The sequence below is a fragment of the Acanthochromis polyacanthus genome, chromosome 4 (assembly GCF_021347895.1).
Source record: "Acanthochromis polyacanthus isolate Apoly-LR-REF ecotype Palm Island chromosome 4, KAUST_Apoly_ChrSc, whole genome shotgun sequence".
In the NCBI taxonomy this organism is placed as follows: Eukaryota; Metazoa; Chordata; class Actinopteri; family Pomacentridae; genus Acanthochromis; species Acanthochromis polyacanthus.
This window is the reverse complement of record NC_067116.1, coordinates 29,361,891-29,381,358: the sequence shown is the minus strand read 5'-3', so window position 1 is coordinate 29,381,358 and position 19,468 is coordinate 29,361,891. Positions and strand designations below refer to the sequence as shown.

The window sequence follows — 19,468 nt, the reverse complement described above, 5'->3', positions numbered from 1 at the left end:
AGGGTCAGCACTCAGGTCTTTATTGTGTAGCCCTTGTTAAAACTATCAGCACTCCTTACTGAAACATGGATAGAAAGAGAAAACATGTGGCTGACCATGTAGAGATGTGCCAAACACAGAAAAACGGCTGATGCCGTGCAGTGTGTTCAGGTATTATAGATTTATCTAAGTGGCCTGCAATCCATTTACAATTTAAACGTTAAACTCTGGAAATGGTCAAAGCAGGACTCACAGAAACCCTTAAGATTATCAAAAACACTCAATTCTTTAAAAAAAAGTAGCCGAAAAGACATATAATATTTGATAGCCAAGCCAGCAAAAAACAAAAAAACAAAACATATATTAAAGACTCTATAATCTAAATAGGTGAAAATTATTTTAAACAAAAAAGAGAAAGGGTGGTACATGGAGAAGATACCATCTCAGATCCAATTAGAAGTTCACTACAGAACACTGTGTGACTGAAGTTACACATCACACCATCCGTATGATCAAGTCGGATGCCATTCAGTTTGTCTATTATTGCATTACAAGATGTAGAATGGATGAGAAGAGTGTTGCAGAGTAAACAATCCTATTAACAAAAGGTGAAGTCTAATTAGATGCCAGATGATTATTTTGTTAATTCATTGTTGATCTTGTCCTTAAACACCAACACAGAGAAGAAAAACTCAAACGTTTCATCCTTTTACATATTAGCCTAACACAAACGCTAGAACTTAACAGATTGCCGGTTTGTTTAATTAAAGATTTCTTGATCGACAATCTTCTTGTGTCAGTTTGAATTTGATGAATCAAATCAGTGCTGCTTGAAAGCAAAATCCTGAGCTGCGTTTTCTTGTCAAATGCTCAAATGATTTGGAAGCAGTGTCCTAAAGAAAAGTGAAAGGAGATCAGTGTAATCTCCTCATTATTGCTAGCTTCTGTAGTTTTGCACTCTGCCATTGCATTTTTGAACACTCCCCTGTGGATGGAAATAGCAGCTATAAACCAAGCAGCTCTGAAACATTGACACTCGAATCTAGAGGGGTGGCATTGGTTAGCTGTCAGTGGATCTTATTTAGAGCATAATACTAAAATAAAGAAAGATTTAACATTCACTCTCTTAAGTGTATGCATTTAACGACGAGCACCACAATACAGCTGTGCATTAGGGCCTTGTACCTTCGCTATATAACTAAAATTGCCTTGGTTATTGTCAGTTTCTATGAATCTTCCATTGATTATCTGTGAAGCCGCTAGATTTGTCGCTGGCTGATGGGCATTAATCACATTCGCCGATTCACACACACACCGCAGTCCCTATAATTCGGAGTGAATTTGAATTTAGTGCTCTGTTTTTGGTAATCAGCGTAGGAACTGTTTGAGTGTGTGTTCAGGTGTAAAGGGCCTGTTGAGTACATCCTGCACCTCCACCACAGAATCACACCCTGAGGAGCATACTTAATCACATGCACTTATGAGAGTGCATGGAGAGAGACTTTACATTGGGACCGCCTCTGCAGGTCATGAAACAGTCACGTCTTAAAAAATGTATCTGCTGTTCCAGGACAGAAGTGATAACAGTATGCATGAATTCACAGTGTTGACCTCCTTGTGTCGTGTCACCTGTTCCTAAGATGGTCCAGATGGGGCGTTTGGACAAGTCTATTAATAGACTGTAATGATGCTCCTTCCTGTTAACAGTCACATCAGGAGACCAAGGATCCATGTTTGTACAGGGTGACATTAAATATGGATTGCTCCTTGGCATGTACATGAATACAATTTCAACTTCAGCATTTAAGAAACATATTCTGAGACTGACATTTGCACCACAATCATCTGAAACTTTAACACAAGTTTCTGCAAAGTGGTTGTCTTTTGTGCTTACCTGTTTCCTGTCTTTTAATATATCACTTTCTGATTAATGTCAGTATCCTATACCAAGATATATATGTATATAGAAAGGTGAATATATGGTTGTGTGGTATAGCACTGGGTCATTGTTTAAAAAAAAAAAATTCAGAGGAATCTGGCGCTATTTGAAAATATCTATTGAATGGCATCACATCACTGTTTCCCATGTATTTATGATGACCTGCAATAGTATCAGCATTGCCACCACATATCGATTTTCATTTTTCCCCTTACGATTACACATTGACTATGGACCAACTGTGCACAACTACTTCCCTCTTGGCACACTCTGAATCAAAACATGAACTAGAGGACTGATGATTGCCATCCTTTTCCAGCAGAGAAGAATTAATCCAGAGTTTACGAATGGGTAGTACATTAACACCTCTGCACAAATTTGTCCAAAACTATCATATTCAAGGTGACCTCTGATGAATTCCTACATTTCTGTTCTTAACAGGATACCATTTGAGACACAGCTCTTCAAATAAGTTGTCTTAAGCATGTAAGGAGTGTTACCTTGCTAGCTGTTCAACTCCTAATTTGGTTCTAGGCTAAATGACTTTACTGTATCCCCACTTATAGCTGCTAACTAGCCTTTATTCTGCAGTGATAAGAAGAGTCAGAGAGACATCACTATAAGATTCATTGCATGGATGGGGATTTTATTTGCCTTTCTGGAGCAATGAATGTGGCGAACAACATTTAGGCAATTTATAGAATTAAATTTCCACACGTTATTGCAGTTTACAAAAGCTTCATCACCTTTGTCAGTGTGCACTTCACAGCGACGGGAACACTGTACTGCTACCTGGCTTTTCTCTCATGCAACTCCAGCTTTCATGTCATATTATTGCCCACTATAAACTGACAAAATCACAAAAAAAAAAAAAAAAAAAATTCTATCCCAAGATCCCAAGAACTGCTGGACAATAATTTTGGTCGTTTTGCGACGCTGACAACACAGTTAGCAGGGCTACATACATAGACAAAATAGTTTCACGATGAACCCAACAGCCAAAGAACAGACAGTTGTGTGTATGGATGGTAGATAACAAAATAGGCTGTGGAGCTAAAGAAACTGAAGATTTTTTAGCTCTTCGTCAATCTTTTCCCCCAAATTTGCAAGGTTAACAGTCAACTGCAGCTACATGTATGGGCTCAGTTGCTGTACTGAAAAATCCTAGTAATGTCCTGTAAACCAGATTAACTTTTACAAAATGAAAGCTAACAATGGGGACACATTCCAACAGTGTGTGTGAAGCTGTGCCTTATGTTAGCTTGTTAACTTTCCTCATGGGGAGCTTGAGGGCATACATGACATTTTGATGCACTTTAACGTTTAATAGTGCACCGGTTAATAAATGTAAACCAAAGGAAGTTGCTTGACAGTTAAAAACATAAGCGGTTCATGTTGGTTTACTGTAAATTACTGAGTTAACATGACAGAAACTCCCTCATATTTGTCCTCCCCTTAGCTGTCTGTGTCTGACCAATTAAAACAGGGTTATGAAAGGTTTTATTTAAAATACACAGCATGTGCTTTATACAGTAATGAACTCGCACTGAATGTGCCTACTCCATTAGCTCCCTCCCCTCGTTCATAACCTGTGTGACCTTCTCTGTGATTATGTGTCATGATGGATGTGGCCAGGTACCTCGATTTAATCATACTGATAGTCATGATGGAGAATTTACTACCTCGAACTGGCAGCATGGCAGTGACATATGTTCAAACACCCACACACATACACACACACACAACACACACGTGTGTGCTTTCCCAACACATAGGTCCCTTTGGAAACAAAGTTTGTAGTGCCACAGAAAGCTAACCATCTGCACTGAATGGGGCTGTGACAATTATACATTGGTTTTACAGTGCTAATTCTGGGCAGACGACATGAGGAAGCCCGCATCCCACTGAAATCGATTTAAATCAAATTCTAACACAGTAAATCTGCTCTTCTCTCATCAGTGAGGGTAAAAGCTGAAGTTCATGTATATGAGCCCAGTTGCAAAGTTATTAGCAATGGCCAGCTAAAGCAAAAGCAATCGAAACTCTGCAATAACCCCTTCATGTCTATTCTGAAAATCTTTCAGAGATTTGTGTGTATTCAGCTTAATGAGAATTTCGGAGACAGCAATTTATAGTGCTGCTAAATTGTTCTTTGTTATTTTAAAAATTGTTTCTATTGTTTTTTTTTTAATCATTATTTTGTAAGTCCCTTCCCTGATCTTAAGAGTGTTTTTTTTCTATACATTTGGAAAAGGAATCTAAATGTCAGTTTTTGATAGGTTCCAGGCAAAAGACCAAAAGCCAGGACATAACAGCTCCCACAGCGAAACAAGGAAGGTCATAGTCTGATTTGAAAAGGACCTCAAGTCATTGTTCTATATATGTCACAAATACAGAATGTGAACGTTTGCTGAATTAGAATGCAGCACAATGATTTATATACTGAATTTAAAAAGAGTATAGGAACTGAAAAAAAGCTCACACCCTTTGAACTATGCTCTGTGTCTACTTGATTGCAAAATGATGGGATAAGTAAACAACTAAACATGTGAGGTAATGTATTAGTGGAGCCACCAGCTAACTCTGCTCTAAGGGTGTTTAGATGCGGGTGTACATGTTAAAACGACAAAACACAAGCAAGTCTTAGTTTTAAAAAGGATGGCTTTTTTGACTTTTTCATTTCCCTGATCCCCATTTAAATGTATGCCCATCAGCATCAGTTAAAATATCACAGGTGTGCAACAGTTGATTTTTATTGATTTATTTATTTTGCAAAGAGAATCTGCACTCAGTAATGTTGTACTGCAGTTGTTGTATTAGCTACATTGCAACCTAGTCTGCACTAAAGTTTCATAGTTTGCACCCTTTGTCGAAATGATTCATTTCATAATGCCTTTCCAAAAAAAGACCCCAATGCCCAATCATATGAGAAGGCCTCAGGTTATGTCTATGGATGGAGTTCCTGAAGCAGGTAGCCAGGTGTTCTCTTCAAGCCGATTCAGAAGTCTGTTTTTATTTTTCACCTGAAGGTTAAAAAAAAATGAAATGAATGAAACATGAAGAAATGCATAATTATTTGTTTTGTTTTTCAAAGTGAACCACATATCCTGTTCAGTCTTGTTCATAGCTCACACTGTAAACTGGGATAACTGCTGCAATGCCCTGAAGGAAGCTCAGGCCCATTTATTAAACTCACTTGCCAGCAAACTTATGATCACTTCTGGTTTGTGGTCCTTGAAACAACATTTAGTTTTCCAGGGCATTAACAAATTGTGGTTGTAATCATCTTGATTCAGCAACTCAAAATGCCCCTCACCTGCAAGGCCTAATTCCCATGTTGAGAGTGAAGTTAAGTATGTCAAGTTCATGAAACCTACTGTCCAACTGTGTTTCTGTGGCAGATTTTTAAGGGTGACTGATTGAGTCATTTAATATCTAGCATGTGACAATGCCTGATACCATTTTCCTAGACAATGCACACTTCATATGTTAGGTTAGCTGTAGTACCTTGTTGAACCACCAAGTGAAGCTGTGCAATGAGAGGACGTGAGCAAGTCTATGTTGACATTCAGAGAGCAACATGGAGGTTTGACTAGTAAAGGGGCACCATGACAAAGCCTTCTGTGACACTCAATGACCTCTGTCCTAGTCACGGGTGTTAACTCAAGCAAAGACAGACAAAAAAAGTGATACTGTTTTCCAACTCTATATTTAACAACTGCCTTTGCAGCCAGTATCATGTGTCCATGGCCCAAAACAGCAAAAGCACAGCATAAATGCCCATTGTTAATCATAAATTAATAGATAACTGATTGATAATGCAGGATTTTTTAGAAAGTTATTCAGACTCACTCGACTTGTGTGTCAGTGGATATTCACAAAGGCTCAGGCTCAAGTTTACATTGTTACTAATCAGTCCCTTTATCCTTGGACATCTTCTTACCTTTGTCTGCTCTATCAAAGCTCCAAGGCCTGCGCTGAGGTCTCTTTGAAGGGTCGTGATGGCTTTTTGCTGAGAGAATAGGCTTGTGTTCTTCCATTATTGAAAATGTTTCAAAAAAATTAAATGGTTAGTTAGCAATAGACAGAAATAAAGGAATTTGAATGGCCTTTATTCTCTGGAGGTGTGGATGCTGCGTTGAGTGTTACAGTACAATTTGCACTGTTTCTTTTGAAGTAAAATTTTTTAGAGGAATATAGCAAACAAAATATCCTCACAAGGGCATCAAATTAAAACTCATAACAGCTGCCCCGTCAGACCATGAGCTTTTCTGTTTGGAGACTCTCCTTCAAGGTTATATTCTTGATGGCTGTCACAACAGTGTCTGCTTTAAGGCTCGGGCCATGTCCAGGAACTGACAGAACACATGTCCCCTTTTAGAGAAAGCATAGTGAAGTATATAATGTTTGTGTTATTAACGGGACCAGGGATTTAGTGGATTCTAACATTAGGCAAAACAAATGTTCCCGTACCAGACGTGCAAATAAAGTTGCCTGGACATTGACACGCCTTTGCTCTATGTAATAATTCAAATTTCGATGACAAGGACTCCTTGATGATGGCTGCTAAGATCTCAAACATGCTGTCATCAACATAGTAGGATGTATCATAATTCTTCTGGTCAGTCTCACTGGAGGGACAGGGAAATCTTCTCTCAAGCCTCCAGGCTTGTGGTGCATTAGATAAAACTTTTCTAAACAAACTAAAGCAATCATTTATCAGATTTTTCCGAACACGTAAATACTTGACTATTTATTCTTCATGGTGATAATGCTTTTTATATCTTCCATTATATAAATAAGGCATGGCATAGCACAGTAAGATATAACGATTATAGGAAAGGAACAAGGAATAAAGAAAATGGAAAACAGAATGGTATCACAAATTCTGCAGATATTGCATTTGCCATTCTGTGTATGGTACAGCCAAGTCTTAAACTGAGTCATATTCCATCACTCTGAATCAAATCCAGTACCTCTTTTCTTGCTGCTCGCTGATGCCCTGTCTACAAAGCACAGAAAAACAGAATTGAGTCCTTTTTTTGCTGAGAAATCTGCTCTTCTGACCTGCCTTGCTTTTATATCTCTGTGTGTTTTTGCTGTCAGCCTCACCTGTTGCTTCTGGCCTTGCTGCCTCTTAAACAGGAACATCTTGGCTGCTGTCCTCCTCCTCCTCATCCCCTACATCTCTGTCCTCATTAGCAGTAGCTACCTCTGCCTGACCCTCTCTTGCTTCTTCAGCTGCCACAGCAGCATTGGATTAACATGGAAATATTTGAAGCACATTAATTGGACAACCAATCATACTGGTCAGACTTCTCAGTTTCACTTTTTTACTAATATTTTTGCTCCAGAAAATCTTTGAGCTCCCTTAGTATGAGCAATTTCGAGTCTTTGAAAAGATTTTTTTTTTCTTTTCAGTATTGACCTGTATTGAGGAAACTAACAGAATCAGTTTCTGGTCTGAACATATATGACTTAATTACTCCAGTGTTACAACTTGCCAAGTGTGAAACTTAGATTAGGTTTACAATGTTTGAGCAAAGTTGGAGGCGATCTGGTGTGCTTGAGCTGCTATGGGAGGTGGATGGAGAGGCAGGAACCACACAAACCCTCACATTCTTGAAGAAGCGGCAGTGTACTGTTATATCAATGCCATTTAAATGTAGGACGTGATCATTTTTAATAGAAACAACTTCTAAATAGGTAATTTCTACACACAAAGATGACTTTAAGAGGTTCCTCTAATAATCAGACTGAGACTTTTATACTTTCCACTTGCACAAGCAATCAATATTGACACAATCAAGCTATATTCTAACATTAACCTATAGCTATTCTGTTAGCTTGGCTAGCCCAACAGGATTGCTAATGACTGATTGGAAGAGTTGGGCCTCTGCAGTTGACAGTGTTTTGTTAAATGTATAGATAGAGTTATCTTAAATCCATCAGTTTTCAACATATTTGCAGAGAGACATCCGGATATTAAACTGTTTGTAAAGGGATTCTGTTCAGCAATTTAGTAAGCCATCTTCTCTACAGCGAAAATCCTTCCTGCATCTTTTCTGCATTCATGTTTTGATTGACAGTCTGCATGAAGCAGTGGGGTATTTGCAGCAGGGTCAATGTGTTTGTGAGAGGGAGAAGCAGGAGCAGGGCAAAGAGAGGTTGAATAACACAGTGGAATGAGATTGTGTTCATTTTCAATAGTAAGAAGAAAAAAAATAGAAACTCAACATGTAAAACCAATATGAGGCTGTCAGTTTTGCTGTTGTGACGGCTTGTCACAAACATATCAGTGTAAGGGAAATATTACATTAAGTCTGAGTATAAAAGTCACAAGATGTGTCCATGCAGAAAGGGTGACAAAAGAAACAACACAGTGTCCGCCCAGCTTTCGAAAAAAAATAATCAACAACACTGTGCTTATTAGCCTGCAGCAGCAAAGCAGCACATGTTTACCATCCATGCAGAGCTTAAATACTGGCTCCTCAGTTCTGGCATGAGCTGCACCAGCTTACCAAATCTGGATAGTATATTGTTGGCAGTGTGTGACACATATTTTGTAATGCTCACAATCGTAATGCCTACTTCCAGCTGACCTTCCATTTTGATAAGCTGCTTTATGGCCTCAGCGAATTCACACTTGGCCACTTGAACCAAATGTCAGCCCCATCCAAGCTCAACAGTGCAGTCATCTGCTGGACATGCTGGGACCATGCATCTCTGTACATTATGATGTATAATCAGGGTTTTCCTGGCTCCAGAGTAGCATTTTGAGGCGGGGGGGTTGGGGTGGGGGAGGTGACAATGCACAACAGCAAGCATGGTTAGTCAATGTGCATTCAAGGCAGTAAACAGTCATCAAAATCGATGAGTTTGAAACCTAAGGACTCTGGGAGCGCTGCTGACAGGATAGGAACAAAAACGTTCCTCTTATTTCAGATGATTTCAAAAAGAATTGTGTCCGAGGCATGCCAATTAACAAAGCTGTTGTTTTTCTTTTTTGTGTAACCGCATCAGAGTAAACATCCTATCATACAAACAGGAGAGATGGGCAGGATTCAGAATCACTCGCATCATCAGTCAACTTCAAACAGAGGAATTAGATCAGAGATTAGAGTTGGTTGTGAGGGAGATGTATTGCCATTACATTCGCTTTAACGGCTTCCAACAGGCACTTTATGCACTTGTGTATCATTGAACACCAAGACAGAAATATCAGAGCTTTCAGGAAAGTTAAGGTTCCCATTTGTCATCACAACTCAGATGTTGATGTGACACTTTTTTACGAGTTTGAAAATAGTGCTAATGAGAACCACAACTGAATCAATTTTGTCTGAGTGAACACTTTGCAGCATTTGTCTTTGCTCCTATCTCCGTCTCTTATTTACTATTTCTGCAACACAGTTGAAATCTAAGGACTGACGTCAGGGGGAACGGAGACGACGGGAGGCTGACAGATTGAGTAAAGTGCTGAAGGGAAAGAGGAGTTAAGAGGCGAAGAACGAGCAAAAACACACAAATAGGCAAGTGAGGGAAAGACTGTGGCGAGTGAGTGAAGATGGAGGTACAGGTGGGTGGACCCAGCAGATGGAAAGTTCAGACCCTGCTTGTTTCCTCCGAAATGTCACAACTGTAAAAAAGGTTTCATAAAGCATCAATCATGGTGGAGCTGCAACTCCAGGAATAGTCATGGGGCTTCGGAAATGAGACCTCCCCACTGAACTGCAGAGGCAATCACCACTGCATGGTTAAGGTCACCGCACTGTTCGCAGAGAGGAGGAAATGGAGAGGAGAGGACCTGAGAGAAGAAATGAGCATGGAGGAGAGAAGGGAGGGAAAAGGGAAAGGTGAGAAGAGGAAAGCTGGGTTGGCATTAAAGCTGCTAGCAGCCCTTAATTTGTTCTAAAATGGCTCTCGTTTTGACTGCTTTTGCAAACAGATTGCCTGAGATCATTCTGATTAACAGACTGATGACATATTTAGCTGGGTCAAAGATGAAGTTGCTTGTCTGGTTTGGTCTTTCAAAATGGCTTGTGTGGTTTCAGGCCTCATTAACCTGTGGCATCCAAAATGCATCTGGCCTCTGGTGCTAGTGTCTGACTCTTCTAACTACTCTACATGCTGCCACAGTTGGAAGACCATGAGCATACCAGGCAGGGATGGCAAGAACTGTAATTGGATAGTTAGTGATTTTGAATGTTACTGAGGCTGTGAAGACGGCCTGTTGCAAGTTGACCAAAGGATGGGCCTACTTTTCAGGAAGACACAATGAGCAAAGATGACTCTACAGCATGCTATTTACTTATTGTGTGTAGGTACAGTCATCGTGAACACCAGAATGTAAACATGGTGGACTCGCTTCACATTTATTCACGATAAGAACCGTCTCACACCACTCAACCGAGAAGAATACAGAAGGACACTGTTGTAACATTTCATGACCGGGGACTCTTCATTTCTCCTCTGTGGCAGCGGGCACAACACACAGACTTTCAGTACCTATTCTGTTTATCAAGGTAACATTACAGCTCGCTAAAGTAACTTTTTACCATTAACATTTTTAGTGACCACCACCTTGCTTGTTTTTCTCTCAGGCACCAAGAAGAGCCACTTCCCACAACGAACCCTTTAGCCTGCATGACTATCTTTCTTGAAGTTAATATGTAGTCAGGCTTTGGTTGTGCTAATGTAACTGGCAAAAAAAAACAAACAAACATATGAACTATTTTAATAATTATTAATTTGTCTACCTTGATAAACAGTATTGAGCAGTGATGAAGGAGGCACTCAGATCATTTACGTAGCACTAAAATCAAACTGCACTGAAAATGTGAGGATGTATAATCAGGATAATGTACTATGGTAATAAAAGTTAAAGTACTTAATGCAGAAGAAACTCTCTTATGAGTATTATACCATAATACACTATATTATATCAATATTAGATTATTATTAATAATGCAGAAAAGTAAAAGGAGGATTTTACTGTTGCAGTAACCCTAAGCACTTGTCCTTGGAAGAATAGCAATCATTAAAATATAAACAATACCCAATCCTCACGACGAGTCTGTCAATTCTCGTCCCACAAAGTGAGTGGATGAAGGAAAATAAAACCACCAACTGTACAGTATAACAATATAAACATTCAATTTTTATGGTGTTCACTTGGAAGAAACTGAACAAGTTGTAAATCCCCAAGTGCTATTTTCACATAACACTGTTTTGACCACTCAGTATATCTACTTTGTTGCTATTTTGTAGTATAAATTTAAGCTTGAAAGCAGCTCTTGCGCTCAGAACCTGTTTTCCACAACATCATCAACCACTGTAATGAACACAGTGGGAGTCACGCCTGTTGGTACGGTCGGATCCTGAGGAGAGAGGAGACAGATGAGAGGGACAAACAAAAAAGCTGAGACACAAACACGGATAATGTGAAAGCAAATGATTTGAGGTTTGACAAACAGATAAGAAGAGACAGAAGCTAATACAGAACCAGCCTAGGAGTAGGCTGACAGACAGACATGTAAGCTTCAAACTCTGAGGAGGCCAAAAAAAAAACAAAAAAACTTGTCAGATCTGACAGAGGGATTTATTTATTTATTTTTTTTATGTTGTGATCTAAATCCAGCTGAAAATCCAAGATTTGGCTCATCTTTTAACACCGCTTTTAATCGACTGTATTCATTTATGGTCTTTTTAAAAACTGTTTAAGAGGTTCTTATAGTAGTATGTTACTTTTCAAACAATGATCTAGCTTACATGCTATATTTGATTAGAAATTTATGTTTCCAGGTAGACACATGTAGGTCCATCTTTCCATCACCACAGCCCACAAGAAGGGAGGCAGCAGAGTGTGCGGACACAAGGTCACTTTTATTCACCCTTTTATTTCACCACCCTTTATGGTGAGTCACGTGTTTTTCTGCAGAGGACTGCAGAGCTGCTTGATAATTCTCTGTAGGACTGGCTCTATGAGCAACCCCTTTCATATTAAAAGTAGCTGTATGCCGCTGTTGTACTGCAGCTTTAAGGAATGGTATGCGGTTTCTTCCCACTTTTGCCAAGTGCTCAAAGGGAATCCTTGAGTTTCCCTTTGTACTATAATATTGCACGGTTTTGAACCTGATGGGGCCTGCGATGACCTTTGTTATGAATTACTGTTTCGAAAATAGAATTAATTTGAGCTGAATTACTTTCAACAAGTTTAGTGACATATTCTTAGGTTCATGAGGTAAATATCAGTGATGACAGCCCAGTCTTAGAAATAATATATTATATAGGTCCAGAGTGCAAATTATTATTATTATTTTTATTATATTTACTTAAAGCTCACTTGTTGTTTTCACATCAGGTTTATTAATATGCATTCTTCCGACACAATTTCTGACACTTAACTTTTGGCGCAGCTGTGAGAAAATCCATGTAATTATAGCTAAAAATATGCCACTTGAGATATATATATATATATATATATATATATATATAACTAAGAAAATAAATAAATGCTGTGTAGTGATCAGACTCCACAACAGACAAATATGCCTCTTTTCATTCAGTCATTACAACATGTCAAGAAATCTGCTTAGCCCACTTTGTATTTATCCTCCATCCATGTTAGCTATTGTGGAACACAACGTTCCTGTGTGATTGAATGAGGCTTTTATAGCCTCTGTTGCATAGATTTTAGGCACCATATGAAATTTTATATGGCATGCAAAGTGCTTCAGGTTCCCAGGCAATAATGGACAAAATATTTTAGTCTGACTTTGCAGAAATGTAGGAAGCAGGTCTTTCATTGGATGATGTGTGTGCGTGTGTGTGTGCGTGTGTGTGTGTGTGTGTGTGTTCTCATCCTGATTAACAAGGAGATACTTGGCGGTAATTTATGTTTGGTAAACAAGACAACAGGATTGTGTTGCTGATTTATATTCACTTGCAGTCGTGATGGCTGATAAAATGTAAGGAGAGCGTTATTTGTTGTTCTTTTATCGGCGCATCTTAAATGGAGAGATTTTGGGATTTAGAAAGCTTGTTTTTTTTAAAAAAAAAATGTTGTTTGCAGTTCTATTTTGTAGGTATATAGGGGAATGTTTGGTATTAATTAAATTTCTCACCAAAAGTTTCTATTGCCTTATTTATCTGAGAAATAAGACACAACCATCTGTTACTAAGGTGACCCAGTGACATCAGTCAGTCAGCTAAAAGTCTTTGTTTCTTTTGCTAGAGCTAACCAGTACTCACTGTAGTTTTAATATTACAATGCCAATTAACAAAATGTAAATTGACAAATTGAAATTACTGTGTTTGATGCAAAAGGATTTTCTGTCATGACAAATCATAGAAGATTGTAGTGTAACTCTTTTAGGGAAATTGTGCTCTACCATATTTTAGCTTATAGTTTTGGTTTTATGTGCACAACTGCACTGTTTTTTTTTAATTTTTAAAAATAGTATATAAATGTATAAACAGTGGAGTGTTAGGCAGATTTATCTACAATGACTTGATATGATAAGACAGAGAATCTTCAATTTGCACTCAACATGTGTCTAGAAATCCAACAAATGAATGCTATATTGTGCTAAGTTCACTGGATGTACAGATAGTTAACTATTTACTAACACAAATACGTGTTTTATAAGCTTTTTAGTGGGTGTGAAGTTTGTTCTTATGGCCAAAAGTGTCCAACAATTCAATTTAGAAGGCAACCGTTATCCCACAGCAGGCCGGAAGAACTTTTAACTGTGAAAACAACTTTGATTGTAAAGATTGCTGGTTGCAGGAGATATTGGAGACTGGGTGATGCTGTAAATTGTCTTCGAACATTTTATTGATCCTGCTCACTCTCAAAACACATTAGATATGCAATTTGATAAGTTCATTCAGTGAAAGCAGGGCTGACAGAGATTACCTGTGTCAGAAAGTATCTGGTTGAAGTCACTGCCTGACTGATTAACTTATTGTTCAGTCACAGAAGTGTTCAGGGAGATGAGATTTCTGTGAAAGATACCTAAAGAAGTATCAAAATATATATATAAAAATTAGAAAAATACCTGAAGCATATGAAGTAATTAGAATATGAAATCTTTCAATGATTTGTGCCCACGATTTATCTTTCATTTAAGCGTTTTTATCCAAGCCCGCTATATTTAAAATATTTGATTCCTATTGAAGCCATAGAAATGTGAGACCTTATCCTGCTGGTTGCCATTACTTATGTTTTTAAGATAAATAAAGAAAAACAAACTTGTATGACAAGCTTATTAAAGCAGTTACAGTGTTGCTGCTTAAGCTGGACACTCATAAAGATTCTTGAATTTATCAAAGAGTTCTGAACAAGTTCAACAGAATGTCCAAAGTGTACTTTTACTTTTGAATGAAAATGCGAATCTTGAAGAGTTTTGCCGACTGACTTGACAAAATGATAAACTTCTATAAATTTAAGATCTTAACTTGAATCAGCAACTGTTCAGTCACATGTTTTTTTTTTGTTTTTTTTTTACAGTTTTCTCAGTTTAAAGAGTCACTTGTCAATTCAGGACAGAGATGCAAAAAGTGGAGAAATAGAATTAAACACAGTAAAACATGATGTGACACAGAATCACCCAATATAGTATAGTTTAAAGAAGTCTTCCTGAAAAAAAAATATTGAAATTATCCCAGCAGTATACCAGAGAGACATATCCAAACCTCAGTTTGACTGATTTAAATGCCATGATCGGTTGCATCTAATATGGCAGTTAAATCCTGACAGCCACATTGTTGGAAACAAACTTATCAAGTCATTTATAGCCTTACAATTGGAATATTTGTAATAATTTGTTGGTATTCACATGAATATATAGTTTTCAAAAGTTAGTATTTTCCAAGTTTGCCAATAAAAAAAGACTGGACTTTGACTGGGCTTTGACTTACATCCAGGGCGTGCTTCTTCAGCAGAGGTTTTATAATAGCAGGGTTAAAAAAAAGTCTCAGTGCAAACAAACGTTAAATATTGTTGTAATCCAACAAAGAGCCTGTATCTTTATTTATACTGTTGGTTCAAAATGTGAACTTGTTCTTGTAAAAGGGATTACAAGACATTTAAGAACCGAGGCGTAATGTGTAAAATACACAGCAGGGGATGGATGCTTTGTTTTCTCTTCTGACAGTATGATAGTTTACATCCAGTAACATTAGCTGACTGCTTCTATGTGTTGCTCATTTCAAGCCCAGATCTCCATTACTTTGTTTTCTATCATCATAACTAAGCAAAACGGTAGGATATTTAAAATAAAATAAAGCCTAAGTTGTAATGAAACATATTCTTAACTGACTTTTTTCATGTGCATTGATACACTGTATTCTTAATTTTAAAAGATAGACTTGACATCGGTACATGTGAGTTCACTCAGACTGGCCTTGTAATCGCAGACCTTAGGATATCAGACTGACGAGCGAAACATCACAAACCTTCAGTGCGCTGCCAGGCGCATAGAAGGGTGACAAAGCAGCTTTGATATGAAGTTATTTCCGAGGCAGCCGTTTTAGTGCTTAAGAGCAAAAATTAATAACCGTGCTCGTTGCTGCAGAAGGGGGAAAAAAGGCAAAAAAAGAGAAGAAAATTAGAGATGAAAGACAGTCACAGGTTAAGCCACAGCGAAAACTGTTTCATCCGGCCCATCTCCTCATCTCCCACTTGAAAGCAGGCCTCTTTTGTTCTTTTTTCACTTCCTCCAACCCTCCACTACACCCGTACCCCCACTCTTGATATTTTTTTTCCTTTACTCACCCTTTGCATAATTACAATGCTGGTACCTTCTCTGTCGTCGTCCTCACTTACAAAGGCCTTGTAGGTAAAGAAAAATGAATTTTAAGGAACAATATCTGACTATATAAATGAAAACTGCATATACAGCTACACAGCAGTGCTGTAAAAGTCCCATTTTAATGAGTTGTCAAAGGTAGCGTCATTGTTTTCAGTGTTTCTATTTAAAAAATGGGAAAAAAGCTGCCTCAGAACAAGGAAGGCCTTCACTAATGGGGTGGGTTGTTTTCTTCTTGAGCTCACATTTCTTATCCTTATCTCCTGCCCTGCTTTTATTTTTTGATTCTTCTTTCTTTCTTTGCATGCCTCTCGCTCTGAGAGTGTATCTTACTTTTAAAGAAGTACTAAGAGCATTTGCTGCACTTGAGTGATCAATAAATAACTACCCCTTCACTCCCCCGCTCTGTTTTTTAACCTACGTAATCCCCAGTGCAGTGGAGCAGTACCTCTGTAACAGCATGACTGCCCGCTGAAGTCAGGGAATGCCCACGCACAGTTATAATTGAAACAGATCAATTTTTACCTCTCCAGAGTCTGATCATTTCTGTTTTTTGTGACTGTTCAAATGATATAAAGATACACCAGGACAGCTTGGACCAAAGTTGCCTCGTACTAAAATAAAATAAAGTTCTGATTAATGCTGGTAGTTATGCTTGAGGGACTCCACTGTACAGTCCACCACTTTAATTTTGACTGACACTACTTACAAACTAATGGACTGCCATTAAATTTTGTACAGATGGGCATGATCCCCAGAGAGAAATAAACTGCATTGAATTTCGTGATCACTAGATTTTTCTACTATCACCACCACGAGTTTGACATTTTTGGTCTGGGTGATATATCTCAGCAATTGTGGAGTGCCACAAAATTCAATACAGATATTTTTGGTTGTCAGTGGGTGACTTATGACTCGTGATGATCCTCTTACTGTCCCATTAGCGGGTCGAGCCTGTCACTTATCCAGTGACGTATCTTGACAGGGCATGCAAAGAACCATAAAGCATTCTGCGATGTGATAGACTTTCATTCTATAGAGCCCATATTTTGCTGACCGTTTTGTGTATGTAAAAGATTTGCTCACCTAGAAAGCCCAAAGTCCACTCTAAGTTCTTCTCTCCCACAGTAAACCCTGCTTCTTCCATGTAACCTGTGTAGATAAAAGTGTTGGCTGTAACACACTTAATAGCCAAAACTACACTTAATGACTAAAATGGCCTTTGTTTGTCAGGGGCATCACTTAGGTCTTTTACCTAGACCATCTAAGAGACCTTTATCAAGAATATTTCAAGTTCAATAATCATTAATTAATCAAATCTACTTGTATTGATTAATCTCATAATCAAAAGTCAGAAATCTCCAGTTCTCCAAACAAAGAAATACACATTAAAAAATCATTGCAAGCATTCATTAACTTTGACTATGAACAAACAATAAACAGTGAATAAATGAATGAATAAATGCAGGATGTGAAACCGTGATGATTTGCTGAACGAGTTGGTTCAGGAACGCAGAGACAAGGAGGCACTTTGGCAGGTTTGCACTGCAAAAGTGTGGCAACACAGAAACACTAAGAGTCAAAGCTCATAGTTGTACAGAAAATATTTGCGCTGCTCTAGTATTAAAGTTAACTTAGGAAGTCAAACTTTAAGTAAAATATAGAAAAACAAAGCCCTAGTTTAAAGTTAAGTTATTCATTTCCCTTTAGCCATCATAAAATAATCCACTTTTAAGTCAAGTTTTCATTTAAATTTCAATGAAAAAAAGCCTGTTGTTTTCCTCTGGCTTGATCATCTCTTCGCTTTGTTCTTTTGTTCTCCAGCCTTGTATTCTAGTGACTTTTCCTCCATAAAGAAAGTTTTGGAGCCAAATTTAAATCAGCATTAAGCCAATCGTGGATGTGTTCCTCCCAAGGCGTGGTGTTGAGCTTCACTGTCCCTGACAGGTCAGAGGCAAAATGCCGTTTGAACTTACTTTTACTTCATTTCATAACCATACAAATCCTACTGTGAGATATTTATGATGGTCACAGATCTAAAATAACACATAATAGCTGATTAGAATGACACCAAATACAATATGTTTATCTGATATGGCTCCTGAGATAATAATAAAAGGTGTAAACATACAAATAAACCTACAAATAGTAGACGTTAGGCAACATGAAAGTGCATTTATAACATCGCTAAAATGCAAGCATATACATTCAATAATGAGAAAAATAAGACCTAGGAAGTATAAATGTTCAGAGTAAAAAAGTTTAAAAGACTCAAAGCTTCCAAATAACAGTCAACAAACCACTGGGGTTGTTTAGTATTTTTGCTTGTTGTGCATTTTATTGCTTAATATTTCATGAGTTCCTCTCATGCCCTATTATTCAAGGGTTTTCTTTGTTTATGCCACTTTACTGCGCTATAAAATAAAACTGAAGACAGTAATACTGTCATAGAACGCAAACATATGGTTCTTATTTTAAATTCCTTTAAGTAGTCACTGTTTGCCTTGTCAGAAGTCCATTGGTAATCAGTTTCTTGCCTGCTTGCCTGTCATTTATGTGCGACATAAATGACAGACTGAGCTTCCATCCATTGACTTCATGGGTGAAGGTTGCAGACCATCGATGACGTAGCTTCCACAGTTACCTGATCTAATCCAAATTGAGGTAATTTGGGATGAATATAGAGTGAGGAACAAGTGCTTAGGGCATGTGGGGACTTCTGCTAGACAGCTGGAAAAGCTCCAGGTAAAACTTTATGATGCTAGTTGGAGAATGAGGAGTATGTAAAAGGAGATAGCTGCAAGAAACTAAAATTGAAAGCAGATTTTGCTGGATTTACACTCATTCCAGATAATCCAATATCTTTTGTTTTGGTCTGCAGTGCAGAAAATAGGAAAAATAATGAATAAGTCTTCAATGCGGAGGTGTGTCCAAAAAGCCATGTTTTTTTCTTTCTTCCATCTTTTAGTCTGTATGAGAGTTCCTCCACTCTGTCATACACAGAGACTGAGAGAAAAGCACATCCACTTTGTCCATCTCCAGGATGTTGAACATTCACTGGCATACTCTCTCCCCGAGCCTTTATCTGTGCTATTTTCAGAGAGAGCAGTAAGTGAAGTATTGTGAGAAGTGATACAAAAGCTTCCTTCTCAAGGGAGGCGAGACAGAGAGAAGCAAATGAGAGAGTTTGTAAAATATGCCACTGACTATTCATCTCTCCCTCTTTCCAGCTCTCGCTCTCCACTCCCTGAGTCTTTCCAGGCTGCCGGAGAGCCCACTTCAGATGGACAAAAAAGACTTTTCACTGTATTAAATAATGCAGGTAGTCCACAATTCCTCCATCTCTTTTCTCTTTTTGTTTTTTCTCCAGACCATTTGAAACACCAGATCCAGATTCAGATCCAGGTCCAGCGCATTAGCCGTGAGTACCAAATGTGATACATTATACACATGAACACATTTCTGTTTCTCTTCTTTTGCATTACTGAGATAATCCAGTAAAGATCTAATCGAATAGGCAATGTGAATGTCTTTACATTTTCTGCGGTAAACATTTGATGCCAGTTTTCAAGGAAAATGCTCGTGTGTTCACTGATGCATGGTGCATTTTGGACAGCTTCCATGTTATTAAAATGATCGAAGTGACAAAAAAAACTCTACTTTCGAGGAAATACGCTGTTGCATCAAGTGTGTATCAAACAGAACAATGGAGAACATCATTGTTGAGCAAATTCACCTC

The 19,468-nt window shown here is 38.1% G+C and overlaps 1 protein-coding gene across 3 annotated transcripts in view; it reads left to right on the top strand.

Annotated features, from left to right (window-relative positions):
* LOC110966177 (inactive N-acetylated-alpha-linked acidic dipeptidase-like protein 2) overlaps positions 1-19,468 on the top strand; it is a 580,988-nt gene that overhangs the window by 116,360 nt on the left and 445,160 nt on the right. For all 3 annotated transcript variants that reach the window (XM_051947586.1, XM_051947587.1, XM_051947588.1), the window contains exon 4: positions 19,100-19,150. The gene's annotated coding sequence lies outside the window, so the exon portion shown is untranslated. The remainder of the gene's footprint in view (positions 1-19,099; positions 19,151-19,468) is intronic.